The sequence below is a fragment of the Scyliorhinus torazame genome, chromosome 9 (genome assembly GCF_047496885.1).
Source record: "Scyliorhinus torazame isolate Kashiwa2021f chromosome 9, sScyTor2.1, whole genome shotgun sequence".
Classification (NCBI taxonomy): Eukaryota; Metazoa; Chordata; class Chondrichthyes; order Carcharhiniformes; family Scyliorhinidae; genus Scyliorhinus; species Scyliorhinus torazame.
This window is the reverse complement of record NC_092715.1, coordinates 39,484,140-39,493,284: the sequence shown is the minus strand read 5'-3', so window position 1 is coordinate 39,493,284 and position 9,145 is coordinate 39,484,140.

Here is a 9,145-nt window from a genome sequence, read left to right as displayed (position 1 = left end):
CACATGCCTTAGCCATGGAGGTCATGATCTGAACCATGGAGTAGACATCGCCCACCATGGAGTGCATGTCCAAGGTCTCCACTGCGGACTCCACCATCACAGTGTTGGCCTCGTTGTGTGTTGTGACGGCACTCAGACAGAAAGCGATGGGACTCTTCCAATCAGGCTTGCTGTCCGAGGATGGGTGCTGTCATCCCTTCTTGATGCTCACCCTCTGACTTTGCAGTTCCATCAGCTGGGGACGACCGGACCCAGGGGCACATCATCGGCCAGGGATCCGGCTTCACCCCAAGTGCTGGATCGATTGGAAGTCCCTCCCTCCTCTGGCTGTGGATCTTCAGCTGTGAGGTGCTCACCGGTGAGAGGCTCAGAAACCTGCATACTAGGTAATCCCACTGCACTGCTGGAGGTAGCGGGTGACAGATGTGACGCCTCTTCCATGGTGATGTCCCAGAAGTCCCCCTCTGAGCTGCTTAGATGTGGTTTCCAGGGAACACGAAGATGGTCGGGGCTGCTCTCCTGAGTGTCCTGCACGGGAATGAAGATGGGATGAGTGCATCTCGGGGGATAAATGATGCAAAATCTTTATTCAGTTGAGGCTTGAGGAATGAAGTTCTGCCTTTTAATTTAGAGCCGAGCTCCTCAAACGCTGTATGCAGAACCTCTTACCTAGTTCTTTCTACATCGCTGGTGCTTACATGGATCACGACAACTGGATCCGCCCCCTCCCACTGCAAGTTCCTCTCCAGCCCTGAACAGATGTCCCGAACCCTGGCACTGGGAAACCAACACAGCTGTCTGGACTCATGTGCTTTGGCTCACTCACAATCACACTCTCCTGTCCCTGACTATTGACCAAATCAGAAGACCCTATCCTAAGTGGTGTGGCTGTCTGCTGGTACGAAGCATCCAGGTAACTTTTTCCCTCCCTGATGTGTCTCAGTGTCTGTAGCTCGGCCTCCAGCTCAATGACTCTGAGCTGAAGTCCCTCAAGCTACAAACTCTTGCTTCAGGCGTGCTTGTCCTGGATCACAATGTTATCCAGGAGTTTCTACATGCTGCAGCCTTATCAACTGTCCTGACACCCCTAATGTGGTTTAATTAGTTAATTAATTAAATAAAGCATTCACTTAATAATGTTGTTTCTATTAACTTCACCAGTTTGTTTACAATCTAAACCTTAGGAACAGAATAGTTCTTAACCACTTACCAGATACTCACCAAACAGCTAGCTCCTTTCATTCTTGTGGAGTAAGGGCCAATTCCTACAGTGCCAGAAAAGTAGACTAACGAAAAAGAAATGAACACCTCCTTCCTCTCCTCACCTAACTCCCCCACTCATCAACTCCAAGTATGAACTCCGTTCCTCAGCTGCACTCGTTTGCTAAGTCTGGAGGTAATAAAGGCATGAATGAGGGCTTCAGCACTAGATGAGCTGAGACAGGGGCGAAGTTGACTGATGTCACAGAGGTGGAAATAAGGCGGTCTTTTTGACAGCCCAGAAAATGAGGTCGGAAGCTCATCTCTCGAGCAAGCGTGACCCACAAGGTTGCAAACAGACTACCCGAATCCCAGACTGTTGTCAGGGAGAGGGATTGAGTAGATCTCTGGAAAACAAGGGGGCCGCCTTCGGCAAGACTGGAAGAGCCTTCCAGTGGGAAGGACCTGAAATCCTGCCCATTGGCTTCAAACTTCACAATATTTAATTGGAAGAAATGTCTGCTTTTCCAGTCCCAGATGTCGGTGTGATAATTTAATAACTGTGGAGGAGTCGCAAGTGATGGCGGTGAAGTGCTTTGTGCTGTCAGTGTACATGTGGAAACCAGTAAATAAAAAATATAATTGCAATAATCTTGAAAACTTCTGTTATGGTCGACTTTAACATTTGTTGTCCCAATCAAATTTTTAAAAGTTGTCAGAACTGGGTGCTTCACATCTGTTTTTATTGTCCTGTAACATTGCAGTTTCCGAGGAAACCTACTCCTCCATAGCAAGTGCAAATATTACTTAATTTCAGAGGTCAAGTTTTTATTTTAACCTCTCTCCCCTCAGTCGAGCAGTTGCCAGGATCCTACTGTCAGTGTTTCATTGGGTTAGAGCCTGTTGTAAAAAGGCTCATTTTGCATCAGTGACCATACAGAATTAATGCTCATTATAACTAAAAATAAAAGATGAGAAAACTCAACAGGTCAGGCAGCATCTGTGGAGAGAAACAGACTAGGTTGAAGAAAGGTCAACGACCTGAAAGATTGGGGGGGGGGGGGGGTGTGCTGTTTCCCGCCAACGTGAGGCAGCCCGCCATTGGCTGGCAATGAGATCTTCTGGTCCCGCCTCTGTCAATGGGATTTCCCATTGAATCCAACCCGCCCCGCCCCCTGCCGCCGGAAACTCAGAGCGGGGGGGGGGGGGGTTCACCGTCGGCGAGACAGGAAGATCCCGCAAGTGACAACGGATGGAAATCCCCGTCCGTTAACTCTGTTTCTCTGCCCGCCGATGTTGCCTGACCTGTTGGTTTATCCCGTACGTTTTTGTCCTTATTTCTGATTTCCAGCGCCAGCAGTCTTTTGCTTTCGTGTTAATGCTGAGCTGCATTTCCCTGATGCTGGTTTCATTCACTGATCAAATGGATATGGGTGCTTGGAAGGGTGAAGGGAACAGGAATAAAAAGGGCAGAAAGATTACAGAAGCTTAAATTTCATGGTCTAACGAGAAAAAGGTTAAGGGGCAATTCACCGAGGTATGCAAAGTATTACATAACATGGATAAGTTAATCCAAAATGTTACCTGAAGGTCAATCAGGCTTGTACAATAAAATGATGTAATTAGTGAAAAGGAAATGTTAAATTCAAAACAGATTTTTTTGGGGGGGGAGGTGGGAAGTAATCGAAAGTTGATAAATGTTTGAACCGATGGACCAGGGCAGATATGCGATCAAACATTAGAGTAGCTCAAGATTACGTTGGAGGAATGGCAAAGCGAGAGGAATGCGAAAGCAGTAAACTAATTGGGCTGAATTCCGCTTCCTCATCATTGACTTTTTGTTTGGGTCTTATTTGCATTAATACTTTGCATACCTCAGTGAATTTGTCCTAATCGCTGGGCAGCATCAATGCTGGAAAGTAGGTTTGTGTTGCTATCAGGAAAGGCAAGATCACAGTCATCACTCTCATCGTCAACTAATCTTCATTACATTCATATGTTTCACATTTCCTGTTCCAAATCTGCAAAACATTCCATTTATCTCGATCTAAATCTATCTGCTACTCTCTATAGTCTGTAGACCATGCGTCTATTTTTAAACAGTGAAGTACACCTTCCATTCACTGAAACAATTCAAACACAGCTATTAATATTTACACAACTGAAAACTAGGGGCTATGAAAACAGCACTGTTCCTCAAAGTTAATTAGATGTAAACATCAACTAGGAATTGGAGAAATATTTCACCTACTTGTGGTATGATTATTTACATTGTGTGGTATCTGTCATAGTCTTTTATCTTCTCTAACTTGATCTCGGGTGGCATATTTAGCAAAGTATTGCCCAGCCGCAATTCTTTTTAATCACTTCAGAATCGGTGTGCGGTTTCATGTCTTGTGTACCCACTGTCCAATTAAAACCTCTCACTTATTGTTCAGTATATGGTTCTCAGACCGATTGAAAGTTGAGAATATCAACTTTAGGGCAGCACGATAGCACAGTGGTTAGCGCAATTGCTTCACAGCTCCCGGATCCCAGGTTCGATTCCCGACCGGGTCACTGTCTGTGCGGAGTCTGCACGGAGTCTGCACGGAGTCCCCGTGTGTGCGTGGGTTTCCTCCGGGTGCTCCGGTTTCCTCCCACAGTCCAAAGATGTGCAGGTTAGGTGGATTGGCCATGCTAAATTGCACTTAGTGTCCAAAGAGGTTAACTGGGGGCTGCTGGGTTGCAGGGGTAGGGTAGATACGTGGGCTTGAGTGGGTTGCTCTTTGTAGGGGCCGGTGCAGACTCGATGGGCTGAGTGGCCTCCTTCTGCACTGTAAATTCTATGATCTATGATCAGCCTGCCGACTGCTGTCTCAAGGAGGATATTCATTTGGGGTTCTTGGCTGTTTTCTACCTCTGCTGGCTTTCACTTCAGAAGCGGTGGCGCCATGGTATTGTTGCTGGACTAATAACCCAGAGACCCAGGGTAATTCACTGGGGAACCAGGTTCAGATCCCAGCATGGCAGATAGTGAAGTTTGAATTCAATAAAAATCTGGAATTAGAAGTCTAATAGCGAAAAACCCACCTGGCTTGTTTATATCCTTCCTTGTGGAAGATCCACAGCATTGTGGGTGGCACGGTAGCACAGTGGTTAGCACTGCTGCCTCACAGCCCCAGGGACCCTGGGTTCAATTCCAGCCTTGTGTGACTGTCTTTGTGGAGTTTGTACATTCTCCCCATATCTGCAGCTGTTTTCTCCAGGTGCCTTGGTTACCTCTCACAGTCCAAAGATGTGCAGGATAGGAGAATTGGCATGATAAACTGCCCCTTAGTGCCCAAAAGGTTAGGTGAGATTGCTGGATTATGAGGATTGGGTGGGGTGTGTGTCCAGATAGAAGATCGAAGCAGACTCGAAGGCTGAATGGTCTCCTTCTGCACTGTAGGGATTCTATGGTTCATTGTGGTTGACTCTTAACTGCCCTCTAAAATGGCCAAGCATGCCACTCAAGGGCAATTATGGATGGGCAGTAAATGCCCACATCCAGTGAATAACAAAAGAACTCCCCTTGACATACTCAGCTGAGCAATGGCCACAGAGAAGATCTGAACCTGCTAAGACAGCCCACTGTGTATCAAAGGAGAACTGGGCCGTGTTCCTGGTGCTCTAGCCAGCATTTATCCTTCAACTAACACCGCCAGAAACAATTGAATTAGTCATTTTACCTCATTGCTGTTAGTGGGAGCTCACTGGCTGCCTTGTTTCGCTATGGTACAACAGTGACAACACGTAATTACTGGGCTACTAAGGATTTTGGGAGATCCTGAATGACTTGAAAGATGATACATAAATCCAAGTTATTTTGTTTTCTCTTTCTGTATGCCAGAGGTCCCTCCTATTCAGCACCCTTGGGCTTTTAAGATTTCTGGGGGCTCAGAAAATCTGACTCATGTTTACGCATAGTCTTTAACCCCTTGCTAGAATTGTAAGAACGCTCAGATCCATACAAACTACAATCAAATAATCCCTTGCCACTTTCAGCCAATATCGCCCCACTTTTAAATTATCTGCACTTCTCTAAATTAAAAAAATTGAAAAATGCCCCATTGCAGTTTAATATTTCCTCATTTGTGCAAACAAATGATTCACGAGGATAAATCCAGATGACCTTTTGCAAGTCCATGTTGCACAGCACTGTTTTCACATTGTCACATCAACAGGTGCTATTTGTGTTCCGTCCATAAGATACTTGCGATGCCCCCTTGGAAACCTTTATCGCTCATGAGGCTGTTTCACTGACATAAACATTTTGAGTTAAATAGGAACGAAATGTTAAAAAAAAAGACATCCAGCTTGTTGAGCGGTCGCTGCCTTTCAATCTCAAGTGTGTCGCCTTTCTTTATTAGAATGACTCATTCATTGAACTGTCTATAAAAGAAAACTTCACTCAGCCGCACGCCAATTGTTAGTACAAATCCTAACATTTCACAACTGGTGTTTATCTTAATTAAATCTCCAAGGAGTTAAATAACACACGGCTTCAGTGCTCAGTTATGCATATTTTGTAGCATTACATGTCCCTCTGCAATGCTGACTGACGCCGGATCACATTTTGCCCATGAGTCAGCAAATTGCATAACATTGCTCCAAATGATATAAAAACTCAACGGTTTGTTCTGCAGTTCATAAAAAGGTTAAATAAACCCTTCTCAGCAGATTTAGTTATTTTCCGTCAGTGTTATCTCAGACACGCCATCCCTCTTCTGGACTTGCTTCGGCTGTGCTTTCAAACTATCCAATTTTTAACGACCCCAATCACTTTTTTTCCCCCTCTTTCAACTAATGCAATCCCCCTTGCCAGAACGCCATGTTATTTCTGTTTCTGCTGGACAAAGCTTCCATTTCAAAAGCAAAATACTTCAATCTGAAATAAAAAAACAGAAAACTAAAACTCAGCAGGTCGGTCGCATCTGTGGCGAGAGGTAACGTTTCACGTCAGTGAGCTACCTTCGGAACCGGCATTATCGGAAAGGCTATCAACCTGAATCGTTAATGCTGCTTCTTATTTTGCAGCTGTGGCCTGAACTCCTGCACAATTCCAATATTTCTTGTTTTTATTTCAAAATATTTACTTATCGCTCTGGGTGGCACGGTAGCACAGTGGTTAGCACTATTGCTTCACAGCGCCAGGCCAGGTTCGATTCGCGCCGGGTCACTGCCTGCACGGAGTCTGCACGTTCTCCCCGTGTCTGCGTGGGTTTCCTCCGGGTGCTCCGGTTTCCTCCCACAAGTCTGAAAGATGTGCTTGTTCGGTGAATTGGACATTCTGAATTCTCCCTCTGTGTACCCGAACAAGTGCCGGAATGTGGCGACTAGGGGCTTTTCACAGTAACTTCATTACTGTGCTAATGTGAGCCTACTTGTGACACTAAAGGTTATTATTATTATTAGAGCAAATGCCTGCAGCAGTGTCAATCTATTCTTAGGGGCTTCGCATCCAATGCATGCTTCTCTTGAGCTTCAAGGTGGTATGTACTGTTGGAGAAGGTTTGCTGAGTTCCTGCAGTGCATCTTTAGATGGTACACACGGTTGCCATGGTGCATCAGTGATGGAGGGTTTGATCATTGAAGCTGGTTAATGGAATGCCAATCAAGCATCTTGGGGAGCGTTGGGGCAGTAGGAATGTCACTGGACTAGTAGTGTAGAACCCCAGGTTAATTACCGGGAGACATTAGTTTGAATCCTGCCACGACAGCTGGTAAAAATTAAATTTAGTTAATAAACCTGGGATTAAGAAGCTAGACTCAATAATAGTGACCATGAAACCATTATCGATTGTTGTAAAAACCCTAAAATCAAAGCAAAATACTGCGGATGCTATAAGGCTAAAATAAAAACAGAAAATGCTGGCAAAATTAAACAGATCTGGCAGCATCTGTGGAGAGGGGCGAGATCTAATGAAAAAAAAAGAGCCCGTTCTGGGTGGGATTAGAGGGGTCGTTCCCGGCACTACAAGTGGCACTGGGTGGCAGTGCGAACGTGCCTGAGTGGCTGTGGCAGGCTGGCAGTGCCAAAGTGCCTGGATGGCATCAAAAGTGCCATGGTGCCACCCTTCCCAGATACTGACCAGCTGGGGGCCACCGATCGCTTGGGAGGCCCCCCCAACCAAGTGCCATTCCACCTGGTCTCTAATTGTGAGTCTCCTCGGCGAGGCCAGTAAATCCCGGGGGCCGGTTTGATCAGGCATCGGCAAAGTTAAGCGAGCTTTTAAGCTCACGTAACCATGCAAGTCTGGGTCCCACCCATTGTGATCCCGTTTGATCCCGCAAGGTGTAACGACCATCGGGGAACCTGGAAGAGGCCTCTCACAGGTACTACCGGCCCTGTTCCATCCCGATTCCGGCACGACATGGCCAGTAAATCACGCCTAGAATTAACGGGTGGGTATCTCCAGCCGCCCAGCCACATGCATCTTGGCGACAGGAGGCGGCATGCTGTTCACTGGTGATCGGGTTCTCTGCTCCCTCTGTCAATGGGAATTCCCACTGAAGCCACCTCATGCGCCAGTAAACCGCAGGAAGGGGTGTGCTGCCGGCAGCACCACTGAATCCCGCCGGCGTGCATGGACAGAAAATTCCGACCAACGTGTTGAGTCCGTGCGACTCTTCTTTAGAGCTGAAGAGTCCTTGAGGGAAGGAAATCTGCCTGTCGTACGTGGTGACTCCAGGCCCTACACATGACTCCAAACCCACAGCAATGTCGCTGTCTCTTAACTGCTCTCGGAACTGACACTACATTGTACCAAAACGCTATAAATTCTAAAAAGCGCAGCAACATCATTTCTCATTGCAAATAACAACAGCCTGGGATTTGAGCTAAAGCAACAGCTGCAAAGTGTAATCGAAGAAAAATGTTTGACAAAAGTTAATTGATTTGTTTTCTTGGCTGCATCCACATGAAACATAGAAGATTTATTGATTTCTTGTTGTCTTCTTTGTCACCAGTTGAAATCTGGCTGCTGAGGGAAAAGTAAATTGAGATTAATGATGCTGGCAATTGCAGAGTTGTAAATAGGGATAGTTATGAACAGAAATAATCCGACTTAATATACCAGATATTCTGTTCAAGACTTAACATTTTGCTTGGTCAATCTGAATTGGAACCAAACTGCATTGAAGAAAGTAATGGAAAGCAAACTGCAACCAGTTGCTCTGGCTCTCGATAATTTTAACTTCCACCAGGTTCATTCCCAATGGCTGTTCAGTCCCTAGGCCTACAGTGGAGGCAACAAGACAGAGAGCCAAGACCTTTCCATTGCTGCGAGATTTCCATTATTTACCGTGTAGGGGGCCGATGCAACTGCAGCAGATTCAAGCCCTTCTAACCCCATATATGAACCAAGATTGATTCCCATCAACAAGGCTAAGAACAAAGACGAATACAGCACAGGAACAGGCCCTTCGGCACTCCAAGCCTGCGCCGACCATGGTACCTGCCTAAACTAAACCGTCCGCACTTACGGAGTCCGTATCATAGGATTTATTATAGAATGTGCTGAAGGAGGCCATTTGGCCCTTGGAAAGAGCACCCTACCGAAGCCCACACCTCTACCCTATCCCTGTAACCCAGTAACCCCACCTAACCTTTTTAGACACTAAGGGCAATTTAGCACAGCCAATCCACCTAACCCGCACATCTTTGGACTGTGAGAGGAAACCGGAGCACCCGAAGGAAACTCACGCCGACACGGGGAGAACGAGCAGACTCCGCATAGACAGTGACCCAAGCCCGGAAGCGAACCTGGAACTCTGGAGCTGTGAAGCAACTCTGCTAACCACTATGCTACAGTGCTACCGTGCTGCCCACCCTAGAAAAGTTCTTAGAAGAAAAGTACTCCCCACAGAAGAAGCAGAAATTAGGTCTTGGACACAGCAGAGAACCTAGGAAAGATGGATGGAT